Genomic DNA, 20,084 nt, shown 5'->3' with positions numbered 1-20,084 from the left:
GCGTTGCTGAGGAATACTCAAGTTTTCTCTGTACCTCTCCAATTTCTTGTTAGTTTTTTTAAGGCATGCTTTGCTTAGTGTAAGCGCCCTTCCCTGTTTGCAAATAAAGGGCTATATCCTGCAGTCCTTTCCCTGAATGACAGAATTGGGACCTTAAGTTGCAATATATCATTTCTAGGCTAAATTTGTCCCTGCTATATGAAAAGTCAACTCCCGTGACTATAGCAAAATGTTATAGTTACTTGTTGTTAACATTAAAGGTCTATAAATAAATTTTATGTATATATTAAATGTTATTATATTAGTGTCTAGATTTATTAGATAGTATTTCTTCAGAACCTCAGCATCTGAAATCCTGTGATACGGAGAGTTTAATATACAAATAAAAAATATGAACTTGTAACTTACAAGATTTTAGGAGAACCCTGAAGATAAAGCCTGAGTAGAACTTAAAAACTCATAAAGCAAAGCAGTGTTTACTCACAGCAGATCAAAGGCATCCAGTTCACAAGATACACCACCTCTGCATTTTTCTACCGCCCTCTCCCCCAGCTCGTTACCCCATTTTTTCCTCTTCAGCAACACCTCTTTTCTTGCTATTACAGTTTCTCAAATCTTTATCACATCCCAAGCCTACCTTAACGCTCCTACCTATATAACACAACTGTCCTCTGAATTTCCGCACTGCATACAGCCTGCACATTGCTTTAGATGCCCAAGGCAGGCAGTGAATCAATTCCCCTTCACTCCCAATTCAGTCAAATCCATTTAGCACCCAGCAGAGCTCCTGAGCACTATGTATGATAAAGCCCAAAACTCAAACACACTTTCAGCTACCTGGTTTCCACAGATGCTGAGTAAGACAAAACAAAACTAAGTTTTATTTTTACTTTACCCCAAAATTTAAGTGGTCAGGATTTTCCACCAACTTGAAAAGCCATTTTCCAAATGCTTTGTTATAAAGATATTACATAAAGACATACATAAAGTCTCAGCCACGTTCCAAAACTCCATCCTCATGGTGTGCAGAAAAACAAGAGCAACTCCCTTTACAAGTGCCAGATAACTCAAGCTGCCTGGGAGAAGGAAACCACAGCATTTAACTTTTTCTTTTTCCCCTTTTGCACCTCCTTTAGCCCTCTCTGGCTGCATCTGCTCCAGCCCAGGGTGCTCCACTATCCCCAGGATTAGCAGAGATCTCTGCCGATCGCTCACACCTGCAATTCAGACTAACCCTGTTCTACTTTGTGCAATCAGCCGTACTTTGGTAAGGCCATCAGCTCCCAAACTGACAGGCAAACAGAGACCCACCTGACGGGTCAGACCAGACACCTGCACTGGGGCTGGAGCAGGAAGGAGAATGCCAAGGGAGGAAGGGAAGAGGTGGAATTACACAATTAACAGACTGGGTTGATGTTTTGAAGAGAAGTATTACTTGCTACCTGTGGGTACATTACAAACACCCGATGATGAAACCTGTGCTCCTGTAAAATTCCCAGTGAAGTTTTTTCCTGTTTTATACCTAGTGAAGTGGGTCACATCAGGAGAAATCAATCTAATAATTCCAAAACAAGAGGTCAGAGCTCACAATAGCTGCCACTTAGAGGACCTAAAATTTAATTTGTCACCGAATCTCCATCGCCAAAATGCATGGAAAGACTAGTAAAATACTCCACCAATTTTTTTTTTCATAAATGCACTCTGGAAAAATTAAGCCTATTGATTTCCCTTTGTTTCAAATACATCTGTGAAATGAGAACATAAAACACTATCATTGCACTACAGTTGGATTATGCCTCTGCTAGACAGCTGCCTAGAACTGAACATGGAGAGCACTCTAAAATATCTGTAACTAAATGTGATCAGTAGGATATATTTATGCTTCAGTGATTGCTGTTAACAAAAGAGCACACAAAACCCAAATTGTGCATGACTATTGTTCCCTGTAGTTATATACGTGCCTAACAGCAGTGTTCCTGAGAGGGTATTCACAACTCTTACACAAGTGTCACTGCACAGGGTCCACCACCGATGCATTATTTGAGGAGAACGAACAAAACTGTATAGAATGCAGGCAGCAGAATGTCTCTGTCAAAAGCAACTATTAATCCCTGCTTTTTCCCTATTTTAAAATTTCAGATTTGCTGTAGGAAGGGGATCTGAACTCAATATTTTAAATTATATTGCTGTTTTTTGCGTGGATGCTCTGTAAACAGACAAAGGCCAGACCTCAGCCAATGCTATTTAATTCTGGGCCATCCAAAAATGTTTATCAAAGTGACCTCAGACCAGTTTTAGTCCTAAATTTTCAACTGAGACTTAAAGGCAGATCTTACAGAGTGGGCCTGGGCCTCTTCAGACAGCACCAAGCCCTGAGGTCAATTCTTCTCTAATGCAGCTCCTTGTTTCTAACTATTGCAGAGAGATTAGGCACCTAGTGCTGATACAGGGAAAAGATGGTGACATCTTCCTGCTTTGTAAGTGGGCAAGTCATGAGGAACAGCAAGCTTGAGCTGCTATGGGGTAGATCACAGACACACTCCTTTACAGGGCCCTGTACTTATTGACTAAGCAGCCTTACGTTGTGCCAGGCGCAGCATTTACCCTTGTAGCAATATCAAGTTTGCCAGAGCACCCAAGACCCTCAATAGAAGAGCCTTCATGTTATCTACCAGAGAGACAAAGGTGATGTGCAGAGGTGAGGCCGCAGAGAGCAAGAATGAAGAGGCAACACACCAGGTCTACAAGGATGCAGTGCCCACCCAAAACCTCCCAGTTTGGGTAGGGTATCCATGTGAGGTACAGCAGTAATAACTGAGGTCAAAAACATTCAAACACTGTGACTGCCTTGAACAGATCATATCGTAAAACCAAAACTAACATGGGAAGGGCTCCTTCCCTGCCTAACAGGAACATAGTGTTACCAGTGATGCCAGACTGGCAGTGCTTCTGTCCCAGCACAGGCCTGTTGCCCCTTTCCTACCTCTGAGAAGGGTAGGAGGAGGTTCCACCCATCTTTTCCTGTGCTTTTTGATTTTACTATGTCCAGTCAGGAGCAGGAGTCATCACACCCTTTGAATGTAACTAGTATACAATTACGTTTAAAATCTCTGAATACCTAATAGCATATTGACAGTTGTTGGTGAATCTTGGATATTGCTTTGCAGCTAAAATTAGAGAAACAATTAGCATCCACCCACGTTGCTACAGAGTATTTTATCAGTCAAGTAGAATGCAGAACATAATTATATGGCTATATCCACAGATTACACATTGAGTCAAAAGTCAAATTGGGTTATGTTAACCACCAAGTTATCCTGAAATTGTTCAGTGATAAGTGAGAAAGAATTTGGTCTCTGTGTGGTCTCTCTGCTGGGTGCATATTTTCCAGCTGTTATCCCCCTGACCTGCATACCTGCCATGGACTCCTTCAAGCTTATCAATCAAACCAGAGAACAGAGAGCCTTGACACCTGACTTCAGCTAACAGGAAGCAAGCAGTAGCCCTCTACTGTCTAGTCCCTTTCCACTTATTCCCGTGACGTAGGAAATGAACCAGCACCTTGCAGAAGAATAATGAATGGAGCTGATACACTAAGGTCAGACAGGCCTGACAGGTCCTTAGAGAAAAAAATAAAAAATAAATAAAAGTACACCAAGAACTCTTTTTTTTTTTTATCTTCACGCAACTCACCCCTACAGAGCTAGCATTCACTTACCAACAATTAACATAAAATAGGAATTACCAGTTATGACTAGATTGCAGACTGGAGAAATGAGTACTGGACTTCATAAAGGCTTAGAGGCACTGAAAAGATTAGATCAATTAGATCAGCTGTTTGTGCCTTTGAAAGATCTTTTCTACTCGGTGCAGCACCTCTATTGGTAAACATCGACTTTTAACTGGGGAGCATAATATTTTAATGGAAAACAAAGACCAAAAGCAACAGGTTTCCCTGCTCTTCTGCCTTACATGTATTAAGCCCATTCATATATGTGGAAAACTGATGTAAAATGTTGTTAGGTGAACAACAGGACCAAAAGGAGAGGCAAAGTCATCGAGTCCAGGCCCACGGCATTCACAATAACCACATATAAGACATTTTCACAAAAAACTTCTGCAGAAGCCCCAGCTGCATGGGATCACACAGCTTCATATAATATCTCTGTAGACTCAGGAATTTTACTTAGATTTTCATCTTGGATTTTTCCAAGTGGATTTTCTGGGTAACCAAATAGCTGTAAACAGTGCCAGATTGCATTTTAGGTCATTTAGTGCTGCTAAATTTTGAAAAAGTATTTTTGTCTGATCTTTTGGTACTTCTTGGTTTTCCAAATCAGCAGAACACAAAACATCATGAGTTTCCTTTCATGATTCCCACTCTTTGAAGTGACCCAAAGGTATTATAAACAAGGTGAACATCACTTTCAGTCAAGGATGGCCTAAGTTGTAACAACTGAAATCAGAGAAGCTAACTTTCTTTTAAGCTGATAAGAAGGAAATGATTAGAGTTTGTATTTTTCTAAAGTCTATATCTTCACATTTATTGCAGCTGTTCACCATCATGTCTCTGAAACTGAGGTGAATATGTTTTATAGGAATCCTTTGACCAATTTTAATAGAAAATTACAATAACAACCAGATATTTATAAAAAAAGCACAGAGAAGAAAAAGATTAAGAGGCTTAATTACACCACATCTATGCAACAGGAGGTGCTTAAGCAGTGACAGCAGAGATTCCTTTTCTCAGAAAGGATCAGATATGAGAAAGTACTGAAGCATTAGCAGAGCCCACCTGTGTGTTGGTTTTTAGACCACACTAATGTAAATTGGCTTTTTTTATTATTTATGTCTTAGCACAGAGCAGAGAACGGTAACTCTAGCCACCTTCTGATAACTTTCTTTTATGAAAATTCATTAGCATTCTGCAAATAACAAACCTTTTAAACTAAACTGAATGCATTGGTTGAGTTGGGCTTTCTGAGATTCCTGGCTCCTCCACTCCTCATCCAACACTTCAAAGGAATGCCTCTCTACCATTAAAAGTCTGTCTTGTAAAAATTCACCACACCCTAGGAATTTCCCTCGTCGAATACACTATTCAGACCGGTGATTCAGATGCCTTTTTTTTTTTTTTTAAGAGAAAATGTTTCCAAACCAATCATAACTGAAATAAGATTGAGCAGAAAAGGAAAACAAAGATTTGTCTTTGGAATCATACATTTTCCAACCCCATAACTCACAAACACAGAATAGTTTTGCCCCAGTCCATATAGAAGCCCCATAGATGATCAGTAACTCCTTTCCAGCCCTGCAAGTAAACAGCCCAGAACTGGAATCAGAGCAAAGCTGTGGTGTAACATGAGGTGAACAAAGAGCAGTTGGGCTTTGAAAGGTTTTCAGTACTTGAGCAGAGAAGTTTGGGGATAATCTTCCAATAGGAAGAACAGAAGACAAAATCCACAGTGACTGAGATGTGGAATCAGGCTTATGAATAGGATATCAAAATATTGCCAGAGATGGCAACAAACTGGATGACCTGGTGCAGTGCTGAAATGATACTTGAGCCTCACGATGAGGACATAAAGGAAACAAACACTTTTTGTCCATGCAAAAGGCAAAATATAAGTGTCTGTGGCATATAAATTCCAAAATTACCCTGAATTTGGTAAATGATAAAGTTGAAACCAAAATAATGAGGGCAGGAGACATTTCAGTTTCTTGTAATAACTTTTCCTTATTTTGTTTCCACATGGGTTAATTCTGCTGAACCTCTGTTAAAGAAATACAGAAGAAAAACAAATACAAAACTACTGTTTCCTTTCCTCTTTTTAAGCAGAAAGATTTTAAGGCTTTTTTTTTTCTTTTTTGTCAAGTTTGAAATTAGTTTTAATTTCACACAAACACCCCCTAAAAAGTAGGGAAGAGTAGCACTGGTTTTTACTTATCTTATTGCGGTTTTATAGAACAAATAGATTGGAGAGAGAAAATAAAACGAAATCATCACAAGTAGGTTTTTCTTTATTCTCAGTGCTCTGCACAAGTGTCTTACATTCCAGAGTTATAATATCAGTGTTCTGCAGTCATTTCAGCCAGTACAAGAACTGAAGTGCAGATTGAGCTTGGCAAGCTACGTCCTTGAGGCACGCAGATACTGCAATAGTCAACAATGCACCTGACAGAATTAGAAAGGTGCCAAAGCAACGGCAATTAATAAATTGCAATTCTGAAGTTTTGAAGAAGAGATGGACATGGACATTAGGCATAGCTTTCTGTTCAACAAAGAACACAAAAATAGTACAATGTTTTCTGCAAACCCTACTTCTTAACTATGCAACACTAAGCAGTACAAATACAGTATATCTCCTGCCCGTGGTCACAAGTGGAAGCACAGCAAAATTCTTAGTCAAGGCCTTTCCAGACAGTGCTCAGATAGTCACTGCCAATTCAGTGACGTACCAAGACACAGTAATAAATTTTAGCTTGTATTTAGCAATTTCCACTCTGAGGATTTCTTTTTTTTTTTTTTCCTTCTCCAGATCTCAGTTTTTCACAGAAACAAGGATCATTTTAAATAAAATATTCCCTGTATTTTAATCAGGGACATTTAAGTGGGAAAAGAAAAAAAGACCTGACCACAGTCACAGCAGAAATCAAATGTAGGGACAGGGAGTGGAAGGTGTAGGGACCAGGAGTGGAGTTTACCTCTCTTGACAGCCACTACCATTAAATCTATTGCACCACATTTTTTCTTGTCAATAGACAAATAATGCATATACAAGCTGATAGATCAAAGTGACAGTAAGAGGGTCAGCAGTGGTTGGAATGTACTGAGCAGGAACTTAAATATTAATGAGTGAATAGGTTCATCACAGAATATATGGGCATTATTCAACAGATGCTGCTATGAGCTGAACAGTGAGGATATTTGACAGTACACATGAAAGGATTTGATGGTCTCTCTCCAAACTCCTACCCTGCTGCTATAGTCAGAAATGCCATACAAAGAAATCTAAATTAACTTCTCACTGGCCTTTCCTCTCAGGCATTTTAGGAGACAATTGAGTGTTAAGATACATTATGGCCTCAGTGCAGATGATAAAAATAACTGTTAATAAAATAAGCAGAATTTGCATTACCATTAGGTATGAAATTTTGCAAGCAGGTAATCAGTGCTCTGCAGGAAGACGGAGTGAAATCTGCTTCCTTCCCAAATGCTGCATCTTCACATTCAGAAAAAAAAAAGGAGCCCCATACAGCTCAATTCTGCAGCTATTCAGATGTGGTTTTTTTTTTTTTTCCTTGAAATCCCTGGATTCATAAAAGGGAAAGAGCGAGGCCGTCTCCCTATTCAGCCTGTTCCTGGCTAGAGGTATGAAAGGAACAGAAAGCTGCCTAATACAAACACCTTCTCTCATGATTTTGGTTAAGATGTTGGATTACAGCTCTCTGCAGCCCAAGCTACCATATTTCCTCTACCACATACCACAAATGGCTTTGCAACATCTCATGTGATATCTGAATATCTGTACTTAGTGAAATGCTGCCTGTTTGTCAGTCAACAGTGCATTCATTGCCATGACTGCAGAACCGTAGCACACATCCAGCCCTTGCATACAGCATACACTCCTGTTCATTTGTCACCTCTTGATTCACTTGCACAAGAACTCCACGAAAACAGGGACCAGGATACCAGTTGTTACAGCCACCTGCATCATAGAAAAGGCTTCGGTATTAGGCTTTAACTCCACTGCACTGATTCAGAGTATAAAGGTATGCACAGCACCTCCTTATACCATCTCATCAGTTAAAAGGAAAAGGCTTCCATCTACAGTTCATTAAACACAATTTTACTTATTCTATCATCTATGTTAGAAATTGATAGCAACTTGAATTAGCTTTATTTTTTATTAAAATGATATTTTTGTCATCAAGGACCAAGTCTCTAAATGAAGATCACCTTGGGCAATGAGTTTTGAATGTTTGCCTCTATTCACAGTGTAAAAGGAAATACCACTCCACAGATGCAAACCAGAAAGCAAAAAAGAGACTTTTAGACTTCTTGTCCCAGTGCAAACTGCACAGAGTCTTAAGGGTATTTCAGTTAAAAAAAAAAATTTGATTGCATTGCTGCTGTTCGAGTTCAGGCTCACTAACTTTCAAGCACGTCACCTTCACTCTTCCAAAACAGATTCAAAGGCCTAAAAGAGCAGCTTGATAACAGAGAGGGGCATTTATTTATTTATTAAAAGGGCATTTTTCCCAGACTTTAACTAAACCTCATCCACTCTTGTCACTCTGGGCAGACAGTTGAAAGCAATATTAGAGGAGGTAATTGCATAGATCAGTCAACAGCTTTTGTCCCCTTGCCACTGAGACTTACAGTAAAATGGGCACAAGAAAACATTGTACTGGATTAAAAGCGGATCTTTCTCCAGTTGCTTGCTACTTACCAGCTGTTGTGCTCAACAGCAGCTCTAGAGGTATCTACAGGGGAAATCTAGCCTGACACTGTCTTCCCCCACCAACACCCCCCACCTCTCTAAGCTTGAAACAGATTACTCTTTGTGTTTAAAGTGAAACTTTACCAAAAAGTATTCTATCTTGTCATCTACCATTAAGTTGTTAATCATGTGTGCAGAGCACTTTACTAGCAATGAATTTTTAGGATACGGAGTTTACAAGAACACCACCACTGTAACTTCTCAGATTGACAAACATTTTTCTCAACCCTTTGATCTTATTTGGAACAACTCATGAAAAGGCTCAGAGTAGCTGCTTAAATAAACACAGTACAAAAAGCAGACAAATTTTATTAACTTTAGATTGTAAATCGCCAGCAGCAGCCCACATGCTGATAAAAACAGGTACTGCACTGTCAAAAAACCTGTACCTGTTATGAGTACATCAGAACAGTTGCAAGAAAGCTCCAAGTCTATCTTGTAAATGACAGAATTACAGCACCTGAAGTACAGTGAGACTGAATACAAATCAAAGGGCACTGAACAGAAATGCAACAATAGAATTAGAGAGTCAAAAATAGAAGTTGTTTGGTGTCATAAAATACATCATCAACATCATCTTTAGGAAGGGAGTCATCACTCAGGTTTTGACAGCACAGGCTGTAAATGGATTCTGTTTCCACAATAGTACGTTTTATCTCCACGTTCTAACCTAATTCGAAAGCACTGAAAAGCACAGCGTTAAGACTGGTGCTGGAATTTTTAAGCCAAGTCCTATCAATTTAATCATGCAGTAGTTTAATAGGACCATTACAGACAGCAGAACAATATCAGCTCCATTGCTGCCTTCACATCACATTAATGCATTTTATGAGAAAACGTTCAAAGCCAGCTCATTTATATGTGTATTTTTAAATATCTTTTCTACCTGGAATTTGCATAGATCACCTTTATGAATATTTCAAGCATATAAAATTCTGTAATCAATGAACATGGTACCAGTTGCTGCTTATCTCAGAAACTATGGTTTTAACTTCCCAAGGAGAAAAATGCACATCCTGAAATAACTCCTCTACCATTGTTAGTTAATTCGGTTCATCTGCTCTTTAAGGAGAGATTGAGAGATTTCAGCTGAAAATTAGAGAACAGACCCATGAAAACTTTCACTTAAATTTAAAAACTTGCTTACTTTTATTCTTTGCTCAAAAATTCATCCTATATCCCATTAGGGAAAACAAAATTCAGCATTGTCTTGGAAATGTACAGTTTTAAAAAATTGGTTTTGAGGTGCCTTTTTATTTTTAATACACATAAAACCTTCAGGAGCTATAATTCATTTGTATGAGAATTTTTACAAGGCTTTTTTTTTTTTGTCTTCTCTACCTGCGTTGGATCAAGGTAGACCCTAAACCAAATATACGAAATACTCACTACCTTCGTAGAAATTTTAATCCAAGTTTCTGATCCACATTCTAGTCAAGTACTTAACTCATGGATGAAGCAAAAGCTCAGTCCCTCAGCCCTCAGGACTGTAAATTCTGAGACCATTTACAACAGAACTTTTGCATGAACTGCCATAGAGACAACCAGTTTTTCAGTTCCATTCACTATATTTATGAGAAATTAGTTTTTACTTTATAGCTGAGCAGATACCTAAGCTCAAAAATTTTCTGAGCAGGTGACTCTGATTCAGCTTCCTGCTGGTATGGAGAGAAGAAGCGCATAAATTTGTGGCCACAGCCCATCAGAGAAGACAGAGGTACATAGGAAAAAGCTATGGGGGCTAATATACGCAACCCCAGCTCCCACAAGAAGCTTAAACAAGAAAGATCTCTTCTTTCTGTTTCCCTACGCATTCTCATTCTTGCCTCCGTGCCACAGTTGTGACCTTGTTTGCCGTGTTAGAGAGCAGCATAAGGGGGTAGAAACTTAGCTTGGCTTCCCCACCAGAACATGCCTCATTTACCTGGGAGCTGTTTCAGGCTTTCTCCTGCTCTGCACACTGACCCTTCCCAAAGCAACAGCCTGCTGGGGTCTCTTTGGGAAAGGGCTGGAATTCCTGAGTATTCACTGTTGTTTGGAGTGCAATCACAAGACTAACTCTCTGTTACTACTAACATTAAGGGCAATGGTTAAACTTGCCATTTTCAGAAAGATTTATCATACCTGAGAACGCCACTTTTTACAGAAGGAAACTAGAACACATCAGTTTTAAAGAAGTAGTTGGCTTCAATACAACAGACCTCTTTGCAAGACTATCTGCATTGAAGTCAGTGTAGAGTCAGGGCTAGATTCACAAAAACACTTGCAAGGGACTAGCATTCAGGTTAGCAGACTCCCTGCAAAATTCGAATCCTAGAAGCCTAGAGCACAGGCATAAAAAAAAATACACGTTTATGTTCTCACATTAACTTCAAAAATGGTCCCTAGAAACACAGAGATGCATTAGCACCTGGAGAGACATCTTTGGTATCTTTACATAGCCATGTAGTTTCACCTTTGATTCAAGATAGACCGATATTAAGACTACAAACAAATATGTTCATCCTACAGGATGAAAGCTTAATCTAGGTGAGGTTGAACGTGCCTTTATGATTCCCTTTTCAGGCTACTAATTGTTGCCATGCCAGGACACCCAAGCAGTTGCTTACATGACTCACATGAAGTCATGCAATGAACTTGCAATCAAGATTTGATATCTCAAGGGAAGACACTGAATACTGAGTCTGAAGCTTGTTCTGTAACAGCTAAACATACTCAGTACCATACAGGACAGTGTCCAGACTGCTAGAAGAGCAGGTCTTTCCTCGGATGGCACATTACTGCTTACAAATTGGGTGAACTATGTCCACCACACCAACCTGAGAAGAAAAGCCAAGAACAGGATTCCCAGAAGTGTACAGATGCAAAAAGGTAGGTTATAGTTGAAAGGCCAATCTGCATGTGAAGTTACCATAACAGCATACGACGAAGGCAAATAGTCTGTCAGCTGTGGATTTGCATATGTAATTAGCAGAGCTAAATAGAAAGCACATGAAAGTTTTGCCGTGTTTGTGCACGTGTACACACACAAAGTGCAGAAAATCAGGTCTTGGAAGTAAGTGTCCTAGTAGAATAACACAAACTAAGAGCTCCATGATACTGAGGGAGCCTGGGCAAAGGGCCAGAAACTCCTGAGTTGTAATCTCATGCGTGCAACTAAATCACTGTGGTTTTAGGCAACTAATTAAGCTTTCCAGTGTCTTAGTTTTCTCCCTATGTTAGATATAACCAAGTATTTTCCCCTTTATGTATATGGGTAAGTAAAGCTGATTTATAGGGACCAATAGTGTACTGACTGACCTTAGCATTTTAAAGCACCAAGAACACCGATTTTATTTCATAACTCAATTCCAGATTATTTTTTTCAATCCCACAGGTATACAGTGACAATCAGAGAGGACTGTATTGTCTTTATACACAATATTGTATATACTGTATTATGCTCTGCAACCTGCACAGTCAGTCTGACCTCTTCAAGGAGAGTCCTGCCTGAAAGAGTGGATGAGATGGCAATACCTAAAAGCTCACAAGAAGTGAGAATTCATGCAGGCTGGTGTAGGTCTTTCCCATCTTACTGAACTGTAAACCCTAGTGCCTCATTACGATCCCTTCCTTTCACCTGTGAACTGGCACAGAACCTCCATCCTTGAATCTGATCCAATTAAAAGTCTCCTTCGTTAAGAAAGTGACAAATACAATGTGAATTACCACCATAAACCAAAGGGAAATGCTTTTATGTAAAGTTTATTGCATCCATTACTTCCATAGAGCATGAGTGTTTCCAGCAAATAGCTGTAAGAATGCCAGCACTTTTGTATTGCCTGCAATTAGCTTATCTACAATTATATAAACAGGTACATGATGACAGTCTTCAGTAATAGAGGTATTATGGGGAAAAATAAGGGTTGCTTTACTTTGAGCATAGGTCTTAGTAGAAAACAGATTAAAGCTTATGTGGATATACAAAATAATAGATAGGCTAATTCTATTGTCTGCCTCACCTAAATTATTTTATTAGATGGAACATATTAATTATAATGAAAGAGAACCCCTGACTCTGTTGGCTTCTAATGAAAATTCCTTTGTAAGATCGCGGCAGGATTTCCCACCATTTTCTCTTTCTGATGAAATTAACTCCCTATGGTTGGTCACCAGGATAAGCTCATTTTAGCCAATCAGCTTGGGAGCTGCCATTTACCTCACAAAGGGAGAAAAAGGTATCTGCTGTCATAGCAACGAGTGGCTTTGCTCTGATCATATTTGGATCCTTTAGCATAATGAAAGACACCGGCTTGCTTTTTAGATGATTAATCTTTTCCCCTGTGAACCTACTTGAATACATTAGCAAAACAAGTATGAAAAATTTGTTTATCCCAAGACAATCATTAGAAAATTACCTGCAAGGGTAATTCTCATTAGGGCAGAGTTTGTGAATAGCAGACCATATGGTGAATGAAAGCAGCAAGAAGCAATAAAATCTTAAAGCTGCAACAGGTTGCAAAGTTTATCAGGTTTCAATCTGAAAGCTTAAATCAGTTAAGCCTCAAAAGTTTTGAAAATTTCTTCTTACTAAAATTCCAGATTGGTTACAACAGGAAGACTCGACAGACTATACAGCCAGGCCTGCAAATCCTTCCCAACTCAGGCAGTCCTGCATGTGGCCTAATCCCAAGCACATACTATAACTCGGGAGTATTTTCTTAACTTCAGTGGTGCTAAGCCAACAGCTGAACCAATAAGACTAGATTCTTACCTTACATTAAGTGAGTTTAGATGTTATTACTTTGATATTTAAATGCTACTATAAAAAAAAGTAATAGATGATTATGAGGGTGGTGAGGCGCTGGCACAGGTTGCCCAGAGAAGCTGTGGATGCCCCATCCCTGGAAGTGTTCGAGATCAGGTTGGATGGGGCTTTGGGCAACCCGATCTGATGTTCCTGCCCATTGCAGGTGGGTTGAGATTAGATGATATTTAAGGTTCCTTCCAACCCAAACCGTCCTGTGATTCTATAGAGCTTTCAAGAACCAACTCCAGAAGAAAACACAAGTCGAATTTCATACTAAACTGACTTATTCGGTATTCAGAAACTTATTTTAGCTATGTAAATGATGAGTAGTTAATATTATACTGGGGCAAGGTGAAAGAAAAATTAGATCATTTGCAGTATTGAAATAGTTTAATTATTATCTTATACCCACGAGAAGTCCCAGTGGAACAGCTTTGGAATTCATACTATGTAAAGCTAAAATTACTCCTCCGGTTTCAACAAATCATTAGAAAAAATAGAAAAAGAGGAGGAAGAGAAAAGAATCTACAAGATACCACCAGCTTAATTTTGAGAGCAAAAACCAATGTAATTCTGTGGGTGCCACAGTGCACTAGAGAAGGGCTATTCATACCAAGGGGCATTGTTCTAAGTGCTCCCGTGTAAACACATAGATTTCTCACCTTAGCAATAATTTTTGTTCCAAACTAGACTTTGTTTGGATCTCTCTGTAGGCACAAGTTTAATACAAAAATCAATGCTCTGCCTTTCTGTTTAGGAAACAGAGAGTTTCCTCTTAAAACAGAGGGTCATGTCCTCCGTTATCACCATCTCTCTACCACATAGGACCTAAGTAGTTTGATTTTAACTCTTCCTAAAATATTTGTAGTGTTATAATATTCCAGATTAAAAGAGTACTGCATCCAACTGCAGATAAGCCACTCCAATCACTTAACCTCACCACCACCATGAGCCGTCTGCCAGGTCTGAAGTCACATTTATAATGACATAAGTGTAAAGAGGCCACATCTCTGTGCAGCACTTTAGTTTGAACTCTAAGAACTGATTTCACATCAATGCTTCAAAACTAGTTTTATCAAGTAGTATGAAGTTCTACCAGCAGTTGTTAATGGTTTGCAAGCTAGAGGAATTTTATAGGAATACAATATCGAGATTGGGATCTACTTATTTATTTTTTGCCTTGAGTGGTGAACACTTGCACTATTCAGAGTGTATCTCCTTCAAGTGGACCTCTAGGAGCTATCAGAGACAATAACTCAGTAAGATAACAGAGACTAGTGGTGGTTCTAGAAAGCCTGACCCATATGGAAGATTGATTGTGGTGGTTTTGACATAATCCTGACTCTAAGGACTGAACTTACACTACTGGGATCAAGCAAGACACGTTTCCTATTAGGACAGATCATTTCCTCTCTGCAATAGCAGAGAATTCTGCAATATTTCCATTCTGTTACCTGAATAGAAACACTTCCCTAAAGCTATATATATATACTTTTTTTTTTCCAGGAGGAACCTGCTGATATATATATGTGTGATGTATGTATGTGTATATATACATATATATATATGTGCGTGTGTGTATATATATATGACTTTAAAAAGATGTGATGTTTAGAAAATGCATTTTCTAATGCATCGCAGCCAAGTGCATCACTTTTTCAAATGCCTACTTCTCAATGGAAAGCTGTCCCTTATAAATGCAACCTGTCATATATCCCAGGTTCTAGCTGTCCTCCATTTATTTATTTGTAGTCTCTGAGAGAAACTGGTTGAGGGAGAGAGGCAGGCGCACAGGCAATGTTTCCTATTTACCCACAGTGGGAAACCTCCGGCTATATCTATCATTCCTCATTACAGACCTAGATTTTGCTTTTAAGAAATTCTTCCATGCTCACACTTTTTCATCTCCGTTCAGGCTGCTCTATAGAAGTAAGCATAGACTGATCACACACGGTTCTGCTGAAATCTGAACTTCACTTTGGAACTACCTTTGTCTACAGATTATTTTAAATTCTCGTTCAATTTTGTACAAAGTTTTGTACAAATCTCTGGGGAACATTCTCCAAATTGCACCTCCTTGATCCTGGATCTAGGTGGCAAGTGGGCCCAGTGGGTACAACAAGATGAAAATAAGTATGATTAGCATACTCCAAAATCCATTTTGTTAAGCCTATCCCCAAGTACTTAAGGATGTAAATTTTTCCAGGGCCCTTGATGGAACATTACCATCAGCACCAACCACTGAAAGCAAAGCAATAACAGATGCAATAGCATCTCCAGGGTGCCTTCAGGTTTTCATCCATATGAAGTAATTAATCCTCACTTTTTTGTTTTATTATCTTTCCTGTACTATCTGCAGTTACCAGGAAAAACAACTGGAAGTTTTAGCCCCCTAACATTATTAACAGTACAGAAATGCACAGATTAAAAAAATACATTCTTTAAAATGTTTATTCATGGTCATATCTTACATTCATATTGTATTAATTTAGCACTGACAAGAAAATTCAGTGGGTTTGACAATAGGCTTTTTCTATACCCTGAATCTACTTCACACCAATCAGGAGAGGTGAAAAATGTTCTTTAACAATTAGAACTCCTTGGATCCATGTTGTGCATTAAATGGTAACTATGCAATTAAAAGGAACAAATTTTAAATCTGACAACAATTGGTGCATCTCCAGCATTTAAAATGATTCAATTATTAATAATTCATGCTCAAAACCCCATATGTGGGCAATGAAGCAGAAGGAGAGATGAAAACGAAGTCTGATCCATGACTAACCTTACATCTGTACAGAGTCTGACTAAACAGAGTTACAGCATTATGTTTTCTACAACATTTACCCAAATACAGTAGGAAATTGTCACACCATAATATCTATTTGCAGTGATGCTCAACAGTTAGTTAATAGCATGGGGGCTGGGGAAAGGCATGCTAATGTACAAGAATCAAGGTATGCATACAGTTCCATACTAAATCCAATTGAATCAGACTTTCAATCCAATAGAAACAAGTAGGTTAGATGCTTGAAAGATTTTAATTATACATGAGCTAAAACTGACTTTGCTTTAAAATTTGCAGACAATACACTCCAACCCTTATGATTTTGGTCCTGGTTTAAACCAAAGTTAGGAAGTTTTCCATCTTCAACAGAGTACAGACTTTTAATGAGAAACAAGTCAATCTTCTGAGATGCTAGTCTACATTAATTAGAAGACAATACACATTTTCTCTCAGCTCACCTATCTCACCCAGCAACGTATTCCGAATGTTATTAGATCACCCACTCCCACAAATTTAGTCTGAACTAGAGACTTACAAGAGCAGCTCACCATACCATCGACAGATATATCACATTATAGACTGAGCCCAAAATTCAAACCTCCGGTGAAATCTCACTTATATTAACCTACAAGCTCAACTACTTAATTCTAGATCTAGGCTTTAAATTTTGCACCCTTTTAAGAAAAAAAGCTTTGCTTTTTATAGCTTTCTTGGCATATTTGATGCTGTGATAAACCATGTATGAAAATAATAGCAGTGACACATCTGAGTTAGCTGCAAAACCATTTTTCAAGCCCTAGCCAATGAAGCTGCATATGATATGCCAAAGTTATCTTGCATCTTGACTCAAGCTGGAAGATTGAGAGGCACAGAAAGGGTAGAACTACTAGCTCCCTTAAATAATATTTTGTAACATTACCATATTTATTGATGTAACAGTCAGAAGAGAGGGTGTGGTCTAGGAGACCTCCCAGAATAGAAATAGGCATGCAATAACCTTAGAAATACAACATCCTTTCTAGGAGACACATACAATGCTATACATACCTTTCATTAAGTCACGGCTATTTAAGAAACAGCCCAAAATATATTTATGAAGGGTAAGGCTAGAATACATCCATATTGTTACTATTAAAACATATACTTGATTTATGTGCGTTAAAAGAGATTAAAAAGTTAGTGTTTTAAACACGCTCATAAATTTCAAAAAAAAGAGAGAAGTGTCATAAACAGATTTGTTTACCTCTACAATCTTTGATGTCCTGGTTCTAATCATCCTTCCATATGTGGGGGTATGAGAGAAGAGACATGTTTATTCTGTGGCTGATTTATTACAAAATCAAGACCATTCAGATTCAAATTCCTCCCCTCCTTAAATACATTGTTGGTGTTCTCTCTTTCACACAATTTACCACCACATGTAAAGGTCAAGTCCACTGGTAAAGTAATTCATATGGTTATCCAAATCCTATCCAAGCTATAAATTAATGTGACATAAACTGCCTACAGCATTTCTTCTATTTCTAATGCTATACACAGGCAAGCCTAGCCTGGTATACTGATAATTAAAATAAAAATTGTATGCACCTCCCTCAGGAACACACACACCAAACAGGAAGTCAATTAATTCCAGGATGGGACCTGCTGAGGGAGACACAGCAATGATTTGTAGCAAATACTAACTTCAGGCTTTGAATGGAAAAGATAAGTACGCTTTACTTCACAATTGCCACCTGTATCACCAATACAGAGAGAAAAGTGCCAAAGGAGGAAAAAAGCTGCAAAATATCATCAGAAACCTGATGTTCTCGATTTTACACAAAGCAACTAGAAGAGCTGCAGGCTGATCCCCTAGTGCTCTGAAAATTAAGACTTACATAAATCACATGTGAACATATTGTTTTCCAGAACTTGCTGTTTCCTTAAAAATCTCAAACTCGTGGTGGAATACAATGCATGGTCTGCAAACAGGCTTTACATTTTGTAGCCAGAATGAGCTTATTTATTTTGAAACCACAGACTGATCAGCAATGTTGCCCTCAAGAAGAGTCAAAGGAGATTAAATTTTTTTTTTTTTTACCCTCTCCCCCATAATTGTGATACAGCTAACAGTTTGATTTATGAACTTAATACTATAAACAAACTTGAACAACTCACCCTGCAGACTTCGCTGGAAATGAGCTAATATGCACCTGCTGAAGATTCAGCCCACAAGGAGGTAGTCTCCTTGGAAACTGCTCCTGATGGTCTGAAATACAATGGAAATGGTCACTGAGAAAACTTACATTGATAGACGTGTTGTGAGAGGTGGCTTAAGACCTGGATTTTGCCTCAGGAAAAAAAAAAAAAATCAAAGCAGGAACACTCAAGTGCATACATAGCTTAAGTAGGTTAGGGTGCCCAGGGTAGACCTGGAAAGAAAAATCTCTATTAAAGAAAACCAAGACAGACTTCACAGTCTCAGGTATTCCATCCATCCCTAAATTATAATTTCTTTCACTAAAACTACATGGCTGAACTAGCATCTTTAGTGCATTTTAACCCATATCAAAGTAGTTTTACCCAGTGTGGTTCAAACTCTGCTTTAAGCCTGGACATTTGCAACACCTGCTAATATTTGCCTGTTCTCACATGCTTTTAGGATATCTTTCATTTTTGATTAGCATTACAACTACTTTCTGCTGTCCTCTCTTCTCCTCCCAAGTCTTTCATAAAACCTGTTGACTGATTTATTCAAGCACTTATCTTTTAACTTGCTGTTACTAGACAGGTGCACACTTGCAACAACTCTTGTAGCTGAGCCCATTTAACAGCTCTGTTAGGGGCCCATCTTTGCAAGACACTGAGCCACAAAGAAGTTAGTATCCTAAATACATATTCAAAGGGATGATTTAAGGTGCACTCTCTCTCACAGGCAGGGCTGGGTGCCTTAGGCATCTGTTTGTTGCTTGTTAAGGAGACTATAAAGGGAACATCCCATCTAACTAATCTTATTTTAATAGGCAACACTACACAAACTTGATACAGTAGTGGTTATCCAAGTTGGATGCGCCATTTGCTCCAGAGACCTCAGTCACAACAGTTGATAAAAGTAAATTCCTACAACATAAACATAAGAGAGTTTGGACCGTATTGGTGTCCAGACCTGGGTGATCTTGTTTGCTTATTCCGAACCCACTTGAGTACACCTGCACTCCGATGTTTTTGTTGACATTTTACTTGCCAGACACAGAAGATGAAGGGGGATGTGAAAAAAAATGGAAAGCAAATTCAGAGGGGGCAATGCCTTCATTGTTGTTTGGTTGGTTGTTTTTTTAAAGTCACCAAGACAGTAAAGAAAATCCTTAAAAGGGTATCCACATAAAGGAAGGAGGTCTCAGAATCCATCTCTGGCTGCCATTCTACACTACTTTGTAAGACAGGCTGAAATGAATTTTGACATTCCTTTTTACAAAAATGTCTGAGGTAGCATGTAGGATGATAGCAACAGATTACACAGCCACATACAACCTGCATTACTCAGTAGCTGAAGCACAAGCCAATATACAGACATATGTTCTCCACACAGATCACTTCAGCCACAGGTGAATCTTAGAAGGTCTTCGCTACACCTACATGCACTCCATCTTCCATGCAAAATACAGACCTCACTGCAAAGACAGTAACACTTGAAAAGAATGTGGAGGGACAGTTTAATTAACTTCAGCCCATCTGCAAGGTTTTCCATTAGTTCTCCCACAGAAAATTATTCCGATCTCTTAATCTGAACTTTGGAGTAATGCTTTCTCGGGGATGATAGATGTCTTTTGGAGAAGGAAAATGAGGACAGTCTTGGTAATTTCAACAACAGATTATATTGTGAGCTATATAATGCTTTCTTCCAATTCCAGCCCATCATCACACATAGGTGAATGTATGTCCTACAGCTACATCCCAACAACTCGACTAAAACATCCAGGCTCAATTCAAAATCGCTATGTAGTGAAGCACTTACTATAATTTT

The 20,084-nt window shown here is 38.7% G+C and overlaps 1 protein-coding gene across 5 annotated transcripts in view; it reads right to left on the bottom strand.

The window, feature by feature from the left end:
- LOC308199858 (uncharacterized protein) overlaps nucleotides 1-20,084 on the bottom strand; it is a 322,615-nt gene that overhangs the window by 252,118 nt on the left and 50,413 nt on the right. For 4 of the 5 annotated variants that reach the window (XR_013955045.1, XR_013955046.1, XR_013955047.1 and 1 more), the window contains exon 2: nucleotides 18,239-18,329. The exons of the other annotated variant lie outside the window; for it this stretch is intronic. The gene's annotated coding sequence lies outside the window, so the exon portion shown is untranslated. The remainder of the gene's footprint in view (nucleotides 1-18,238; nucleotides 18,330-20,084) is intronic. 5 annotated transcript variants of the gene reach the window in all.

This window comes from Anser brachyrhynchus (assembly GCF_964034855.1).
Source record: "Anser brachyrhynchus genome assembly, chromosome: 9".
Classification (NCBI taxonomy): Eukaryota; Metazoa; Chordata; class Aves; order Anseriformes; family Anatidae; genus Anser; species Anser brachyrhynchus.
Note: the sequence above shows the minus strand (reverse complement) of the source record. Positions and strands in the feature narration are given on the sequence as shown.